The 19,161-nt window shown below is 50.2% G+C and overlaps 1 protein-coding gene across 1 annotated transcript in view; it reads left to right on the top strand.

The window, feature by feature from the left end:
* Positions 1-2,902: 2,902 nt before the first annotated feature.
* LOC134341290 (engulfment and cell motility protein 3-like) overlaps positions 2,903-19,161 on the top strand; it is a 107,561-nt gene continuing 91,302 nt past the window's right edge. The window contains exons 1-3 of the mRNA XM_063039162.1: positions 2,903-2,981; positions 11,889-11,939; positions 18,357-18,526. The gene's annotated coding sequence lies outside the window, so the exon portion shown is untranslated. The remainder of the gene's footprint in view (positions 2,982-11,888; positions 11,940-18,356; positions 18,527-19,161) is intronic.

The raw sequence follows: 19,161 nt of genomic DNA on the forward strand, positions 1-19,161 counted from the left end.
GGATACGTCACAGTAACGGTGAGGGGTGCTGGAGTGAGACGGGGGCGGATACGGATACATCACAGAAACGGTGTGTGGCGCTGGTTTGAGACGGGGGGATACAGATACATCACAGAGACGGTGAGGGGTGCTGGAGTGAGACGGGGGGATACAGATACATCAGAGAAATGGTGAGGGGCGCTGGAGTGAGACGAGCGGGGGTACATATACATCACAGAAACGGTGAGGGGTGCGGGAGTGAGACGGGGGGATACAGATACATCACAGAAACGGTGAGGGGTGCGGGAGTGAGACGGGGGGGTACAGTTACATCACAGAAACGGTGAGGGGCGCTGGAGTGAGAAGGGGGGATATGGATACATCACAGAAACGGTGAGGGGCGCTGGAGTGAGACGGGGGGATACGTCACAGTAACGGTGAGGGGCGCTGGAGTGAGACGGGGGGATACAGATACATCACAGAAACAGTGAGGGGCGCTAGAGTTAGACGGGATACAGATACATCACAGTAATGGTGAGGGGTGCTGGAGTGAGATGGGATACAGATACATCACAGAAACGGTGAGGGATGCGGGAGTGAGACGGGGGGATACAGAGCTACATCACAGAAACTGTGAGAGTTGCTGGAGTGAGACGGGGGGATACAGAGTTACAGCACAGAAACTGTGAGAGGTGCTGGAGTGAGACGGGGGGATACAGATACATCACAGAAACGGTGAGGGGCGCTGGAGTGAGACGGGGGGATACAGAGCTACATCACAGAAACGGTGAGGGGTGGTGGAGTGAGACGGGGGGGATACAGATACATCACAGAAACGGTGAGGGGTGCTGGAGTGAGATGGGGGGATACATCACAGAAACGGTGACGGGCACTGGAGTGAGATGGGGGGATACGGATACATCACAGAAACGGTGACAGGCGCTGGAGTGAGACGGGGGGATACAGATACATCACAGAAACGGTGAGGGGCGCTGGAGTGAGACGGGGGGATACAGATACATCACAGAAACGGTGAGGGGTGCTGGAGTGAGACGAGGGGATACAGATACATCACAGAAACGGTGAGGGGTGCTGCAGTGAGACGGGGGGATACGGATATATCACAGAAACGGTGAGGGGCGCTGGAGTGAGATGGGGGGATACGGATACATCACAGAAACGGTGAGCGGTGCTGGAGTGACATGGGGGGATACGGATACATCACAGAAACGGTGAGGGGTGCTGCAGTGAGACGGGGGGATACGGATATATCACAGAAACGGTGAGGGGTGCGGGAGTGAGACAGGGGGGTACAGTTACATCACAGAAACGGTGAGGGGCGCTGGAGTGAGAAGGGGGGATATGGATACATCACAGAAACGGTGAGGGGCGCTGGAGTGAGACGGGGGGATACGTCACAGTAACGGTGAGGGGTGCTCCAGTGAGACGTGGAGGATACAGATACATCACAGAAACGGTGAGGGGTGCTGGAGTGAGACGGGGGGATACAGATACATCACAGAAATGGTGAGGGGCGCTGGAGTGAGATGGGATACAGATACATCACAGAAACGGTGAGGGATGCGGGAGTGAGACGGGGGCATACATCACAGACGGTGAGAGGTGCGGGAGTGAGGCGGGAGGATACAGATACATCACAGAAATGGTGAAGGGTCCGGGAGTGAGATGGGATCCAGATAAATCACAGAAATGGTGAGGGGTGCTGGAGTGAGACGGGATACAGATACATCACAGAAATGGTGAGGGGCGCTGGAGTGAGACTGGGGGTACAGATACATCACAGAAATGGTGAGGGGCGCTGGAGTGAGACGGGGCGATACGGATACATCACAGAAATGGAGAGGGGTGCGGGAGTGAGACAAGGGGGTACAGATACATCACAGAAACGGTGAGGGGCGCTGTAGTGAGACGAGGGGATACGGATATATCACAGAGACGGTGAGGGTTGCTGGAGTGAGACGTGGGGACACAGATACATCACGGAAACGTTGAGGGGCGCTGGAGTGAGACGGGAGGGATACGGATACATCACAGAAACGGTGAGGGGCACTGAGTGAGATGGGGGGATACAGATACATCACAGAAACAGTGAGTGGTGCTCCAGTGAGACGTGGAGGATACAGATACATCACAGAAACGGTGAGGGGTGCTGGAGTGAGATGGTGGGATACAGATACATCACAGAAACGGTGAGGGGTGCTGGAGTGAGACGGGGGGATACGTCACAGTAACGGTGAGGGGTGCTGGAGTGAGACGGGGGCGGATACGGATACATCACAGAAACGGTGAGTGGCGCTGGTTTGAGACGGGGAGATACAGATACATCACAGAGACGGTGAGGGGTGCTGGAGTGAGACGGGGGGATACAGATACATCACAGAAACGGTGAGGGGCGCTGGAGTGAGACGAGCGGGGGTACAGATACATCACAGAAACGGTGAGGGGTGCGGGAGTGAGACGGGGGGATACAGATACATCACAGAAACGGTGAGGGGTGCGGGAGTGAGACGGGGGGGTACAGTTACATCACAGAAACGGTGAGGGGCGCTGGAGTGAGAAGGGGGGATATGGATACATCACAGAAACGGTGAGGGGCGCTGGAGTGAGACGGGGGGATACGTCACAGTAACGGTGAGGGGCGCTGGAGTGAGACGGGGGGATACAGATACATCACAGAAACAGTGAGGGGCGCTAGAGTTAGACGGGATACAGATACATCACAGTAATGGTGAGGGGTGCTGGAGTGAGATGGGATACAGATACATCACAGAAACGGTGAGGGATGCGGGAGTGAGACGGGGGGATACAGAGCTACATCACAGAAACTGTGAGAGTTGCTGGAGTGAGACGGGGGGATACAGAGTTACAGCACAGAAACTGTGAGAGGTGCTGGAGTGAGACGGGGGGATACAGATACATCACAGAAACGGTGAGGGGCGCTGGAGTGAGACGGGGGGATACAGAGCTACATCACAGAAACGGTGAGGGGTGGTGGAGTGAGACGGGGGGGATACAGATACATCACAGAAACGGTGAGGGGTGCTGGAGTGAGATGGGATACAGATACATCACAGAAACTGTGAGGGGTGCTGGAGTGAGATGGGGGGATACGGATACATCACAGAAACGGTGACAGGCGCTGGAGTGAGACGGGGGGATACAGATACTTCACAGAAACGGTGAGGGGCGCTGGAGTGAGACGGGGGGATACAGATACATCACAGAAACGGTGAGGGGTGCTGGAGTGAGACGAGGGGATACAGATACATCACAGAAACGGTGAGGGGTGCTGCAGTGAGACGGGGGGATACGGATATATCACAGAAACGGTGAGGGGCGCTGGAGTGAGATGGGGGGATACGGATACATCACAGAAACGGTGAGCGGTGCTGGAGTGACATGGGGGGATACGGATACATCACAGAAACGGTGAGGGGTGCTGCAGTGAGACGGGGGGATACGGATATATCACAGAAACGGTGAGGGGCGCTGGAGTGAGATGGGGGGGAATACGGATACATCACAGAAACGGTGAGTGGCGCTGGTTTGAGACGGGGGGATATAGATACATCACAGAGACGGTGAGGGGTGCTGGAGTGAGACGGGGGGATACAGATACATCAGAGAAATGGTGAGGGGCGCTGGAGTGAGACGAGCGGGGGTACATATACATCACAGAAACGGTGAGGGGTGCGGGAGTGAGACGGGGGGATACAGTTACATCACAGAAACGGTGAGGGGCGCTGGAGTGAGAAGGGGGGATATGGATACATCACAGAAACGGTGAGGGGCGCTGGAGTGAGACGGGGGGATACGTCACAGTAACGGTGAGGGGTGCTCCAGTGAGACGTGGAGGATACAGATACATCACAGAAACGGTGAGGGGTGCTGGAGTGAGACGGGGGGATACAGATACATCACAGAAATGGTGAGGGGCGCTGGAGTGAGATGGGATACAGATACATCACAGAAACGGTGAGGGATGCGGGAGTGAGACGGGGGCATACATCACAGACGGTGAGAGGTGCGGGAGTGAGGCGGGAGGATACAGATACATCACAGAAATGGTGAAGGGTCCGGGAGTGAGATGGGATCCAGATAAATCACAGAAATGGTGAGGGGTGCTGGAGTGAGACGGGATACAGATACATCACAGAAATGGTGAGGGGCGCTGGAGTGAGACTGGGGGATACAGATACATCACAGAAATGGTGAGGGGCGCTGGAGTGAGACGGGGCGATACGGATACATCACAGAAATGGAGAGGGGTGCGGGAGTGAGACAAGGGGGTACAGATACATCACAGAAACGGTGAGGGGCGCTGTAGTGAGACGAGGGGATACGGATATATCACAGAGACGGTGAGGGTTGCTGGAGTGAGACGTGGGGACACAGATACATCACGGAAACGTTGAGGGGCGCTGGAGTGAGACGGGAGGGATACGGATACATCACAGAAACGGTGAGGGGCACTGAGTGAGACGGGGGGATACAGATACATCACAGAAACGGTGAGGGGCGCTGGAGTGAGACGGGGGGATACAGATATATCACAGAAACGGTGAGGGGTGCTCCATTGAGATGTAGGGGATGCAGATACATCACAGAAACGATGAGGGGTGCTGGAGTAAGATGGGGGGATACAGATACATCACAGAAACGGTGAGGGGCGCTGGAGTGAGATGGGGGGATACAGATACATCACAGAAACGGTGAGGGGTGCTCCAGTGAGATGTGGGGGATGCAGATACATCACAGAAACGATGAGGGGTGCTGGAGTGAGACGGGGGGATACAGATACATCACAGAAACGGTGAGGGGTGCTGGAGTGAGACGGGGGGATACGTCACAGTAACGGTGAGGGGTGCTGGTGTGAGACGGGGGCGGATACGGATACATCACAGAAACGGTGAGTGGCGCTGGTTTGAGACGGGGGGATACAGATACATCACAGAGACGGTGAGGGGTGCTGGAGTGAGACGGGGGGATACAGATACATCACAGAGACGGTGAGGGGTGCTGGAGTGAGATGGGAGGATACAGATACATCACAGAAATGGTGAGGGGTGCTAGAGTGAGACGAGCGGGGATACAGATACATCACAGAAACGGTGAGGGGTGCGGGAGTGAGACGGGGGCATACATCACAGACGGTGAGAGGTGCGGGAGTGAGGCGGGAATACAGATACATCACAGAAATGGTGAAGGGTCCGGGAGTGAGATGGGATACAGATAAATCACAGAAATGGTGAGGGGTGCTGGAGTGAGACGGGATACAGATACATCACAGAAATGGTGAGGGGCGCTGGAGTGAGACGGGGGGATACGGATACATCACAGAAATGGTGAGGGGCGCTGGAGTGAGACGGGGGGATACGGATACATCACAGAAATGGAGAGGGGTGCGGGAGTGAGACAAGGGGGTACAGATACATCACAGAAACGGTGAGGGGTGCTGGAGTGAGACGAGGGGATACAGATACATCACAGAAACGGTGAGGGGTGCTGCAGTGAGACGGGGGGATACGGATATATCACAGAAACGGTGAGGGGCGTTGGAGTGAGATGGGGGGATACGGATACATCACAGAAACGGTGAGCGGTGCTGGAGTGACATGGGGGGATACGGATACATCACAGAAACGGTGAGGGGTGCTGCAGTGAGACGGGGGGATACGGATATATCACAGAAACGGTGAGGGGCGCTGGAGTGAGATGGGGGGGAATACGGATACATCACAGAAACGGTGAGTGGCGCTGGTTTGAGACGGGGGGATATAGATACATCACAGAGACGGTGAGGGGTGCTGGAGTGAGACGGGGGGATACAGATACATCAGAGAAATGGTGAGGGGCGCTGGAGTGAGACGAGCGGGGGTACATATACATCACAGAAACGGTGAGGGGTGCGGGAGTGAGACGGGGGGATACAGATACATCACAGAAACGGTGAGGGGTGCGGGAGTGAGACGGGGGGGTACAGTTACATCACAGAAACGGTGAGGGGCGCTGGAGTGAGAAGGGGGGATATGGATACATCACAGAAACGGTGAGGGGCGCTGGAGTGAGACGGGGGGATACGTCACAGTAACGGTGAGGGGTGCTCCAGTGAGACGTGGAGGATACAGATACATCACAGAAACGGTGAGGGGTGCTGGAGTGAGACGGGGGGATACAGATACATCACAGAAATGGTGAAGGGTCCGGGAGTGAGATGGGATACAGATAAATCACAGAAATGGTGAGGGGTGCTGGAGTGAGACGGGATACAGATACATCACAGAAATGGTGAGGGGCGCTGGAGTGAGACTGGGGGATACAGATACATCACAGAAATGGTGAGGGGCGCTGGAGTGAGACGAGGGGATACGGATACATCACAGAAATGGAGAGGTGTGCGGGAGTGAGACAAGGGGGTACAGATACATCACAGAAACGGTGAGGGGCGCTGGAGTGAGACGGGGGGATACGGATACATCACAGAGACGGTGAGGGTTGCTGGAGTGAGACGTGGGGACACAGATACATCACGGAAACGTTGAGGGGCGCTGGAGTGAGACGGGAGGGATACGGATACATCACAGAAACGGTGAGGGGCACTGAGTGAGACGGGGGGATACAGATACATCACAGAAACGGTGAGGGGTGCTGGAGTGAGACGGGGGGATACAGATACATCACAGAAACGGTGAGGGGCGCTGGACTGAGACGGAGTGATACAGATACATCACAGAAACGGTGAGTGGTGCTGGAGTGAGACGGGGGGATACAGATACTTCATGGAAACGGTGAGGGGCTCTGGAGTGAGACGGGGGAGATACGGATACATCACAGAAACTGTGAGGGGTGCTGGAGTGAGAGCGGGGGATACATCACAGTAACGGTGAGGGGTGCTGGAGTGAGACGGGGGGATAGAGATACATCACAGAAACGGTGAGGGGCGCTAGAGTGAGACGGGATACAGATACATCACAGTAATGGTGAGGGGTGCTGGATTGAGATGGGATACAGATACATCACAGAAACGGTGAGGGATGCGGGAGTGAGACGGGGCATACATCACAGACGGTGAGAGGTGCAGGAGTGAGGCGGGAGGATACAGATACATCACAGAAATGGTGAAGGGTCCGGGAGTGAGATGGGATACAGATAAATCACAGAAATGGTGAGGGGTGCTAGAGTGAGACGGGATACAGATACATCACAGAAATGGTGAGGGGCGCTGGAGTGAGACTGGGGGATACAGATACATCACAGAAATGGTGAGGGGCGCTGGAGTGAGACGGGGGGATACGGATACATCACAGAAATGGAGAGGGGTGCGGGAGTGAGACAAGGGGGTACATATACATCACAGAAACGGTGAGGGGCGCTGGAGTGAGACGGGGGGATACGGATACATCACAGAAACGGTGAGGGGTGCTGGAGTGAGACGGGGGGATACGGATATATCACAGAGACGGTGAGGGTTGCTGGAGAGAGACGTGGGGATACAGATACATCACGGAAACGTTGAGGGGCGCTGGAGTGAGACGGGAGGGATACGGATACATCACATAAACGGTGAGGGGCACTGAGTGAGACGGGGGGATACAGATACATCACAGTAACGGTGAGGGGTGCTGGAGTAAGACGGGGGGATACAGATACATCACAGAAACGGTGAGGGGCGCTGGAGTGAGACGGAGTGATACAGATACATCACAGAAACGGTGAGTGTTGCTGGAGTGAGACAGTGGGGTATACAGATACATCACGGAAACGGTGAGGGGCTCTGGAGTGAGACGGGGGGGATACGGATACATCACAGAAACTGTGAGGGGTGCTGGAGTGAGAGCGGGGGATACATCACAGTAACGGTGAGGGGTGCTGGAGTGAGACGGGGGGATACGTCACAGTAACGGTGAGGGGCGCTGGAGTGAGACGGGGGGATACAGATACATCACAGAAATGGTGAGGGGCGCTAGAGTGAGACGGGATACTGATACATCACAGTAATGGTGAGGGGTGCTGGAGTGAGATGGGATACAGATACATCACAGAAACGGTGAGGGATGCGGGAGTGAGATGGGGGCATACATCACAGACGGTGAGAGGTGCGGGAGTGAGGCGGGAGGATAGAGATACATCACAGAAATGGTGAGGGGCGCTGGAGTTAGACTGGGGGATTCAGATACATCACAGAAATGGTGAGGGGCGCTGGAGTGAGACGGGGGGATACGGATACATCACAGAAATGGAGAGGGGTGCGGGAGTGAGACAAGGGGGTACAGATACATCACAGAAACGGTGAGGGGCGCTGGAGTGAGACGGGGGGATACGGATACATCACAGAAATGGTGAGGGTTGCTGGAGTGAGACGTGGGGACACAGATACATCACGGAAACGTTGAGGGGCGCTGGAGTGAGATGTGGGGGATACAGATACATCACAGAAACAGTGAGTGGTGCTGGAGTGAGACGGGGGGATACAGATACATCACAGAAACAGTGAGGGGCGCACAAGGGCAGATTTTGAAATTTGCCCCATTGATCGGTGTGCGGTAACTCACAGCGGTTGTATCACTGTGTGATTCGCGTTTAGGGGTCATACTAGCTAACATTGCTCCAGGATGGTGATTGGCAGTAATCGGTAGTCCAGGCCTGGAAGAGAACAGTGGGTTAGCAGGAGATGAGGTGGTCACATGATCATTGTAATCAATTATGAGGTGCTTAGGACAAAATAATTATAATAAATAATTTTTAAAATTAGCCTGTCACCATCATCAGCGATCACTTGTTGTTGAGTATGATTCTTCTGCTGGTGGTTGATCTGGTCACTTGTGGGTCTTGTGATGACTGAAGAGGCCAATCTGTGATCCGCAAGTCCTATTGCAGTGTTGGCAAGTGTAGGTCATTGAGGCAATGCTGGATGTAGCTGTTGGGCCTTTACCAGTCTCTCCGTACATTGAAGCCGCTTAGTCTCAGCAGCAGACTTGAAGTATTCTTCGAGCTGTGCAGTCCCCTCATAGACAATTCTTCTCCAGCTTTTCCTATCCTGTGATGATTTCTCCCATCCATTCAGCTTGATGTGGCACTTTCTCAGATGAGTCTTGATATTGTCCTTGGACCACTTTATCTGCCCTCCAGGAGTGCGCTTTGCATCCTTGAGCTGGCCAAACAGAAGAGTCAGGCATACGGATGATGTGGCCGACCCATTGCAATTGGTGTTGAGTCACGATTGTGGTTGTAGAGTTAATGTTAGCTTCCTCCTAGATGTTGGAGTTAATATGCCTGTTCTCCCAGCTAACTGTCAGAATCTTTGAGAGGCATCATTGCTGGTAAGATCTAGGGATTTTACGTGTCTGTTGTATGTTGTCCATGACTTCGTTCCATATAGCAAGGAGGGGAGGACTATAGCTTTGTAGACCAGAAGCTTTGTGTTGGTCTTGATATCCCGATCTTCAAAAACTCTCAGCCTGGCAAAAGCTCCACTTGCACAACCTATTCTGTGATTTATTTCAAGGTCAACATTGGCTCTTGAAGAAAGAAGGCTGCCAAGATATGGGAAATGATCAGTGTTCTCCAGAGGGATGTTGTCAACTTGGATAGTTTGAGGTTTAGGAGCTCAACCTGGAGCAAATTGGTGTGGGATTTGGGTTTTCTTGATGTTTAGATTAAGTCCCAGGAGCTTGTATGCTCTGGCAAAAGTATCCATTATGCACTGCAGATCTTCCACAGAGCGAGCTATGATGGTGTTGTCATCTGCATATTGGAGCTCCGTAATGGAAGTAGTTGACCCCTTATTCTTTGCTTTGAACCTGTTAAGGTTAAAGAGCCCTCCATCTGTCCTATAGAGAATCGGGACTCTTTGTGGGAGGTATTGGCCTGAGAAGTGAAGAACGGTTGCAATGAAAACGGCAAACAGGGTTGGGGCAATGATGCACCCCTTTTTGACCCTGGTCTCAACCTTAAAAGGTACTGTTTCAGAGCTGCTTTTGCTGAGGGCTGTTGCACTTATATCATTGTGTAAGCGCTGCAGGGTCTTGAGGTATATCTCTGAATACCTGATTTTGGACAGTACCTGCCAAAGGGCAAGACAATTTACAGAGTCAAATGCTTTTAGCTTATGAAGGCCATATAAGGTGGGAGATTTTGTTCCCATGGGAAAAAGTGAGTTCATTCACCTGAATCTCTTCCCCTCATGATTTTATACACCTCTATGAACTCCCCCCTCAGCCTACCCAACCTCTCTTATAACTCAAAGTCGAGTCAGTTGTCAAATGCACAAGTATGTGTGTGCACAGGTACAATGAAAACTTGCAGCACATTGCTTCACTTTAGAAAAGATGTGGAAGCTTTGGACAGGGTGCGGAGGAGATTTACCAGGATGCTGCATGGATTTGGGAGCTTGTCTTGTGAAGATAGGTTGAGTGAGCTAAGGCTTTTCTCTTTGGGATGAAGGAGGATGAGAGGCGACTTCATAGACCTGTACAAGATAAGAGACTTAAATAGAGTGGATAAACAGAGACTTTTTCCCCAGGGTGGAAATGGCTAATACCAGGGGACATAATTTGATGGTGACTGGAGGAAAGTATGGGAGGGGGTTGTCAGGCATAAGTTTTTACACAGTGTTGGGTGTGTGGAATGCCTTGTGTGGGGTGGTGGTAGAGGCAGATACATTGGAGGCATATAAGAAACACTTAGGTGAGCGCATGGATGATAGAAGAATAGAGTTAGATTGGTCTTAGAGTAGGTTAGAAGGTCGGCAGGCTCAATTATTCAGAGTAAGGGTGAACAAGAAGGGTTTTTGCAGAGCCCACATGAATAGAAGGTGTGAAGAGAACCAACTCTCAGAGGTGTAATTGAGTAAAGATTGGCAAAGGGTAGTGTAGCAGTTAGCACAATGCTTTACAACACACCAACTGTAAGAACAAGTTTCAATTCCCACTGCAGTCTGTATGTAGTTTGTATGTTCTCCCTACGACTGTGTATGCTTCTTCCGGGTGCTCTGGTTTCCTCCCCCATCCCAAAGACGTACATTCAGGGTTAGTGTGTTGTAGGCCGGCTATGTTAGTGCCAGAAGCATGGTAACACTTCAAGGCTGCCCCACACATCCCTGATGCTAGTGGCACATTGCACTGCATGTTTCAGTGTACATGTGACAAATAAAGCTAATGTTTTAAATCTTTAAATAAAGAGAATTTCGGGGGCTGTATGTAGGGAGTTAAGGGGTGGAGAGCCATGTTCGATCCTGACCGGTGCTGTCTGTGGAGTTTGCACGCTCTCCATATGACTGCGTATGTTTCCCCCTAGTGCTCCAGGTTCCTCCCACGTTTCACATCTCTGCCTCCCCCCGAACTCTCTGCCTCCCCCGGACCCACTCCTCCTCCCCACCCCCGGACCCTCCCCTCCTTCCCCCCACCCCCGGACCCTCTCCTCCTCCTCCCCCCCCGGACCCTCTCCTCCTCCCCCCCCCGACCCTCTCCTCCTTCCCCCCCCCCGACCCTCTCCTCCTTCCCCCCCCGACCCTCTCCTCCTTCCCCCCCCGACCCTCTCCTCCTTCCCCCCACCCCCGGACCCTCTCCTTCTCCCCCACCGACCCTCTCCTCTTCCCCCCCTGGACCCTCGCCTCCTCCCCCCACCGACCCTCTCCTCCTTCCCCCCCCCCCGGACCCTCTCCTCCCTCTCCCGATCCTCTCCTCCCCCCCCGCGGACCCTCTCCTCCTTCCCCCCAACCCTCTCCTCCTCCCTCCCCCCAACCCTCTCCTCCTCCCTCTCCCGATCCTCTCCTCCCCCCACCACCCTGGACCCTCACCTCCCCCACTGGACCCTCTCCCCCCACACCCTGCCAGACCCTCTCCTCCCCCCACCCCATCTGCAGCTTACTCTCCATTTTCTCGTTACAGAATCGCCATGAAATAAAGAACGGCAGCATTCTGCGCCTGGCAACGGCTCCGGTAAGTCCCTCCCCAGCCGAGTACTGGCAGACCTGCTCCCGTTACCAAATTCAGGTGTTAACGAAGTGTGCCCAGTTCAGTCAGCCAGATCTTCCCAGTCAGGAAGTTTGGGTTAGAAGCACAACAACCCTTGCCCTGGTTTCAGGCCGATCCCACAGATCCGTCTCGGCATTTCAGCTGAAGAAGGAAACTCCACCCTGGCTTCCCTACTCCATCACCTGCAGCAGCTGCCTGTGTGCCCTTCTCATTCTGTGGCTGCCAAGACACCGACCCATAGGAGTCAACTGCCCCTGGTACACTCTGTCTGTCCTTTTGGGTTGGGTTTTGATGATGGGTCATTTGTTTGTGATGTCCTGATGAAAGGTCTCAGTTTGAAATGGCAACTCTTTATTCATCTCCATAGGTGCTGCCTGACCTGCTGAGTTCCTCCAGCAATTGTGTGTGTGTGTGTGTGTGTGTTGCTCCAGTTGTGAGGAGCAGCAGCACCTCTGAGAGCATTGGAACTGGGTCATTGCTGTTACGTGCAGCAAGATACAGTGAAAAGATGCACACTGTTCACAGAGTTCAGCTCATTACACAGTGCAGTGAGCTGGAACAAGGGAACACAACAACAAAACAGAATCAAGTGTAGCAGCTACAGGGAAAGAGCAGTCCAGGTAAACAGTAAAACAAGGCAGATTGTAAAGTCAAGAGTCCATCGTATCATACTTGGGAAAGATTTAATATAACAGGGGTAGAAGCTGTCCTTGAGCTGAGTGGTACGTGCTTCAGGCTTTGTATCATGCTCAATGGGAGAGGGGAGAAGAGGGAATGTCTGTGGAGGGTGGCTCTTTGATAATGCTGCAGGCAGTGAGATATGCAAGGAGGACAGGCTCCTCTGTGATGTGTTGAGCCCACTCTTTGCTAACGGAGCCGACGCCCTAGATAACTGAGGCTGGCGGTCTCCCTCGCAGGTCCCTCTCCAGCCGTTCTGATCTGTTGCCCTACATTGGCTGCATCATGTTGGGCCGGTGCTGGTCTTTGTCTTCGTTTCCAGGGCTCAGCCTTTCCCTACCCCATCTCCCCTCCTTTGGAGCAGGATTAGGCCCATCAGCCCATCGTGTCTGCTCTACCATTCCATCATGCAGGTTTATTATCCCTGTCAATCCCATTCTCCCCAGAACCTTTGACACCATCACTAATCAACAACCTTTCAACCTCCACTTTAAGTAATCCAATGACTTGGCCTCTACAGCTGTCTTTAGGAATGAATTCCACAGATTCACCATCCTCTGGCTAAAGAAATTCCTCCTCATCTCTGCTCTAAAGGGACATATTTTGTTCTGAGGCTGTACCCGCTGTTCCTAGACTCCCCCACCATAGGGAGAGATATATATATATAGTCTCCAAGTGCCGTCTGACCAATGCCTGATAAAGCTTCAACATTACATCCTTGCTCTTATATCTTAGTCCTCTCAAGACGAATGCTAAACATTGCACTTGTCTTCCTCACCATTGACTCAACCTGCAAGTTAACCTTTCAGGAATCCTGCGCTAGGCAATTAAATATTTTCTGACATGGACTAGATGGGCTGAAGGGCCTGTTTCTGTTTTGTACTTCTCTATGACTCCCAAGGCCCTTTACATTTCTGATTTCTAAATTTGCTTCTCTAGTTCCAGCCAGATCTACAATATTTGGAGTATTGTGTGCAGTTTTGGTCCCCTAATCTGAGGAAAGACATCCTTGCCATAGAGGGAGTGCAAAGAAGGTTCACCAGATTGATCCCTGGGATGGCAGGACTTTCATATGATGAAAGACTGGATCGACTAGGCTTATACTCGTTGGAATTTAGAAGATTGAGGGGGGATCTTATTGAAACATATAAAATCCTAAAGGGATTGGACAGGCTAGATGCAGGAAGATTGTTCCCGATGTTGGGGAAGTCCAGAACGAGGGTTCACAGTTTGAGAATAAAGGGGAAGCCTTTTAGGACCGAGATTAGGAAAAACTTCTTCACACAGAGAGTGGTGAATCTGTGGAATTCTCTGCCACAGGAAACAGTTGAGGCCAGTTCATTGGCTATATTTAAGAGGGAGTTAGATATGGCCCTTGTGGCTAAAGGGATTGGGGGTATGGAGGGAAGGCTGGTACACGGTTCTGAGTTGGATGATCGGCCATGATCATAATAAATGGCGGTGCAGGCTCGAAGGGCTGAATGGCCTACTCCTGAACCTATTTTCTATGTTTCTATCTATATTTATATATAATATATCTATATATACAATATCTATATTTATAGATATATTAATATAGATATGGTTATATGGTTCCAGAGATCAGAAATGCTCCATTTCAGCATTCTTCACATTCTTCCCGGTAATTACTCCACCATCAGGGAGAAGAGGGGGTGAGGTGGGGTGGGACTTTTCTGCAGCTCTGGGATTCCCTCCTCACTTCTCCGAGTTATTCCTCAAAACCCACCTCGATCAGAATCAAAATGAAATAGTGCACAAGAGGAATAGTGAGATAGTGTTCATGGTTCAGAAATCTAATGGCAGAGGGGAAGACATGGAGTGTGGTCTTCAGGCTCCTGAACCTCCTTCCCCCATGGTAGTAATGAGAAGAGGGCAAAGTCTCGGATGGTAAGTGACTTTAATGATGGATACCGCCTTCATGAAGATGTCCTCAGTGGCAGGGAGTGTTTTGTCCGTGGTGGAGCTGTTTGAGTCTACAGCCTCTGCAGCCTCTTGCAGTTCTGTGCATTACAGCCTCCACACCAGGCAGACTCCATAACATGCAACCAGTCAGAATGTCCTCCACCGTGCATTTGCAAAAGTCTTTGATGCCATACCAAATTTATGTGCAGTGTGTACTGGTCTGTATTTAAGTATGTGCATGTATCAGTGTGCATATACAAGTGTATGTGTGTGTACAAGTCTGTATTTAAGTATGTGCATGTATGAGTGTATATACAGATGTGTGTGCATGCGTGCACATGTATTTGCAGATCTGTATGTATGGGCCTACCTGTGTATGTGCACAGGACTGTAAGTTTATGTCTATGCAAGCATGTGCATTTTTTGTGTGCAGGCATGTATGCTCCTTTCTATAAAGTGTTATAGTACTATGAAAACAAAACTTTACACCATCTTAAAATTTCTTCTCCAAGACAGTTAATCTTATCAACCATTCTAGTTAGCCTCCCTCTCCCACCCCCTCTATGTATGACCTCTTTTTATAATGCTATTACATTGTAAATATATGCCGGTATTTATCTTATTCCATGTCTGCCCTTTAGCCTCTATCTTTGTGAGAGAGAGGGGAGAGACACTATATGTATGTAGGCCCAAGGTAAGAAGGGCGGGTTTTTTGTACAGAGAGTGATGGGTTTATGGAACAAGCTGCCCAGAGGAAGTGGTAAAGGTGGGCATGATTACAGCATTTAAAAGACATTTGGACAGGTATGTAGATGGGAAAGGTTTAGAATCTTAGAGGGATGTGGGGCAAATAAGGCTATCCTGATCAAGTGGACGAGTTGCGCCAAGTGCCCCGTTTCTGTGCTGCATAAAGCAACACAAACAAATGAAGGAGGAACTCAGCAGACCTGGCAGCATCTATGGAAAAGAGTAAACAGTCCAAGTTTCAGGCCAAGACCCTTCATCAGGACTGAAAAGAAAGGAGAGGTCTGTGCTGTATAACTCGATGTGGCTCTAGAATTACTTTGTGTTTCTCACTACCTCTCTCTCCCCTCACGTTTTGGTCATGTGAAAGTTAGCACAGTGTAGTCTATGAGGTTAAGGGATCTGTAAAAGTACACGCTGTGCTGTCAAGCACCAGCTCAGAGCCAGAGCCAGTGTCCCAGTAGTCTCGAGTGCGACCCCTGGTGTACATCAGAAGTACTGCAGAGCTGCCCAATTGGCTGGAAAAATCCCTTTTTATCATTATTGTGCTTTTGATCATTGTGGTGAAGATTTATTGTCTCTCTCTAAACGGCAGGTCAAAAATGCTAAAAGGTTACTGCAGAAGAAAATATTAAACAGAAATAACAAAAATAAAAATTAAATGTTCCAATGAAAAATTTTTATTGGAAATGTTTCCAATGAAAAAATGCTTTGAAATATTTGTGTTTTCTAAAGCACAAATGTTTGTGTTTTTTGATGCGCTTCACAACAGAAATTTAAAATTCTGACTGATGTTGAGGGTAGGATATTGGAAGAGATTATTTTCTGCATAATGGTTCGTTAGGGCATTGAGTACGCTGATCAGCAACTCCCAGCTGCAGAACTTTTTAAAGGGGACCATTTAACTACTGGAAGGATAAATTGAAAGGTTATGGAGTTAGTCTAGGGAAATGGGTTGCATTTGCTTCTCTGTGTTTGTGTGTGTGTGTGTGTGTGTGTGTGTGTGTGTGTGTGTATGCGCGTGCTCCTGAAAGCTGTGTTTTCCAGCCAAAAGGCACGTGAAGAGTTGGTCAATGGCTCCCTTGTCCTCCTTTACCATCCCATAAGATCGTAGCTATTCTGTAAACTCAGCATCATTTTCCTGCTCTCGCCCCTTATCACTCGATTCCCTGCAATCTCCTAGGTAGACAATTCCAAAGATTCATTGTACCTTGAAGTACCATAGATGATTGGCCATATTTTAATTCCAATATAGTAAATAGTTATTGCTGGGTGATTAAGGGCAGAAGACTGGATGGAAATGAATGGCTAAAAGATTGTCAGGAAAGGTAAAATTTAAAGATGCGATAAATCTCACCAGAAATACAGGTTGTAAGAGTTCCTATTGATTTTTAGAAAAGTTTCAAGTTATGAAGATGACTGATAGTTGCATAGAAAGTGAGTCTGTAGGAAATAAGCTGGCAGATGAATGAAATAAGTATCTTGCGTCTTTTTTTTTAATGCAAACACCTCAGAAATATTTGTCCATTTGGAATGTTATTATTTGCATGTTTTGTATTTTTCACAGTTGTCCATCAGTCTTTGCTATTTAGTTTCTCAAATTCTATTGTGCCTTTATTTCCCTGTAAATGTCTCCAAGAAAATGAATCTCAAGGTAGTACATGACATACGTAGTACGTGTTTCAATAATATATTTACTTTGAACTTTGAATTGGGAGTGAGGAAAGAAGAAACTCAGGGAAAATTACTAAAAATGCCAGGGTCGCTGTACAGAGCAAATTATTAAAGTGTATACAGGCAAGTCTCTGAGACCTTTATAGAAAAAATTGGTGAGATATTGGGTGAGTTGGTTTTAAGTTTCCTAAATCATCAAGATTTTGGGGAAAGTTCCATGAAATTGGGAAATATTAAATGTAACTCCTCTATCCAAAACAAAATGGAGGGAGACAGAAAGCAAGAATCCATGGGCCAGCTGGCTTGACCATCTGTCAGTGGGAAAATGTTAGATGTTATGGCTGCGAAATTAGAAAAATTCAAGGTTAAAGTCAGTGTGATTTTGTGAAAGGGGAATGACATTTGAAGAATTTGAAAGAACTCCAATAAAGAATCATGTGTGGTGCATAAAGAGGATCCTGTGGATGCACTAAGATTTGCAGAAAAGTGTCGATAGAAGTTCTTATGGAAAGTGAAAACAGGTGCTGCAGGAAGTGTGGTGAAACACTGGCTCAGTAACTGGGAACGGGCTATAAACGTCCACTGAGAGGATCTAGAACTGTGAGAGTCTGAGGATCCTCGTGAAGAAAAATCTAACATGAATTGCAGGGCAAGTTGATGCAAAAGCAGTGAGGTAAATGCTGAGTGATGGTGAGACCATACCTCCAGTATTGGCCTCTTGTTCAAGGAAGGATGGTGAGGGAGGGCTCTGCACAGGGGCTCTTGCCAAAGTGAGGAGACGTGGAGATCTGGAATTAGTGGAGCGCAGAGATCTCCGAGGGTTTGGGTGCTGGAGGGGATTACAGGAAAAGTGAGGATGAATCCAGTGGAGTATTTGAAAACAAGGTTATATTTATATTCCAGCAATCACTTAAAGTCATGTCATGTGCAAACAGTCCCTGCAGCCATTAGTCCAACACGATTCCCATTTTATTTCCCTCAATTCCCCCCAGACTCTTATTAGGGCAATTTACAGTGTCCAAGTAACCTCCTACCCAGATATCTTTGGGATGTGGGAGGAAATCCACAAAGGGAGCGTGCAGACTCCACACGGACAGTAGCCGAGGTCAGGATTGAATCTGGGTTGCTGGAGTTGTGAGGCGGTGGCTTGGCCTCATGTGCCGTTCTGCCTTCATTGAGACAGAACAAGTAAGGAAGCCAATGCAGGCAGGCAAGCACAAGGTTGATGGGTGAGTAACCCCCCAGAAGCCATTCAAATAAAACTTGGATCTACCTTCCCCAGACCAAATTTCTACAGCCTTCTTGTTGTTCAGCAGTGTCTCTACTCCTCTGACCACTGGCCTGTCTCCTTTCTGGTTCCAGAGCCGAGAGGCAGAGAATCTCTACACTGGCATCCAGAGTGGAAACTACGACGTTCGCTTTGAGTCGCTGAAGGGGCTGGCTGTCCTCTCCAAGGACATCACCTTTGCCCAGGAGTTCATCAGTAGGGATGGGATCGCTGTGCTGGTCCGCATTGTGGAGAACGGCAATGAGTGAGTAGATGACTGGCCGATGCACAAAGGCACACTCGATCCATACCCTGAAGCTTGCAATCTGATACCAGAACACCCGGCACTGAGAGCCTTGGGCATTGAAACTCCAATAACGTTGACCCTGAGGTCCCAAAAGGTGAAGGTCCCGCTGCCCACAAACAGATACCTCAAAGACAAGGCACCAACTAGCCCTAATAAACTCACAGCCAGTGCACTGATCCCAACATAACTTTCACCCTAAGGCTCTGAAATTTGCCAACCTGTCCCCAACAAGCAAAAACACTAAATATAATCGGAAACGTGGGGGCAGACTTTACAATAAATTAGATGATCCATTTCAGCATGGTGATCACAACCTCCAAAACCAGTTTACTCAAGAATCAAGGATCAGCTTGGGGTGGCACGGTAGCGTAGTGGTTAGCACAAAGTTTTTCAGTGCAGGTGACTAGAGTTCAATTCTCCCCGCTGCCAGGAAGGAGTTTATGCGTTCTCCCTGTGACCGTGCGGGATTCCCTCGAGTGCTCTGGTCCAAAGATGTACCAGTTGGTAGGTTAATTCGATATTGTAGATTGTCCTCTCATTGGGCTCGGATTAAATCGAGGAATTGTGACTCGATGGGCCTATTCCACACTGTA

The sequence above is a fragment of the Mobula hypostoma genome (genome assembly GCF_963921235.1).
Source record: "Mobula hypostoma chromosome 14 unlocalized genomic scaffold, sMobHyp1.1 SUPER_14_unloc_2, whole genome shotgun sequence".
NCBI classification, from domain to species: domain Eukaryota; kingdom Metazoa; phylum Chordata; class Chondrichthyes; order Myliobatiformes; family Myliobatidae; genus Mobula; species Mobula hypostoma.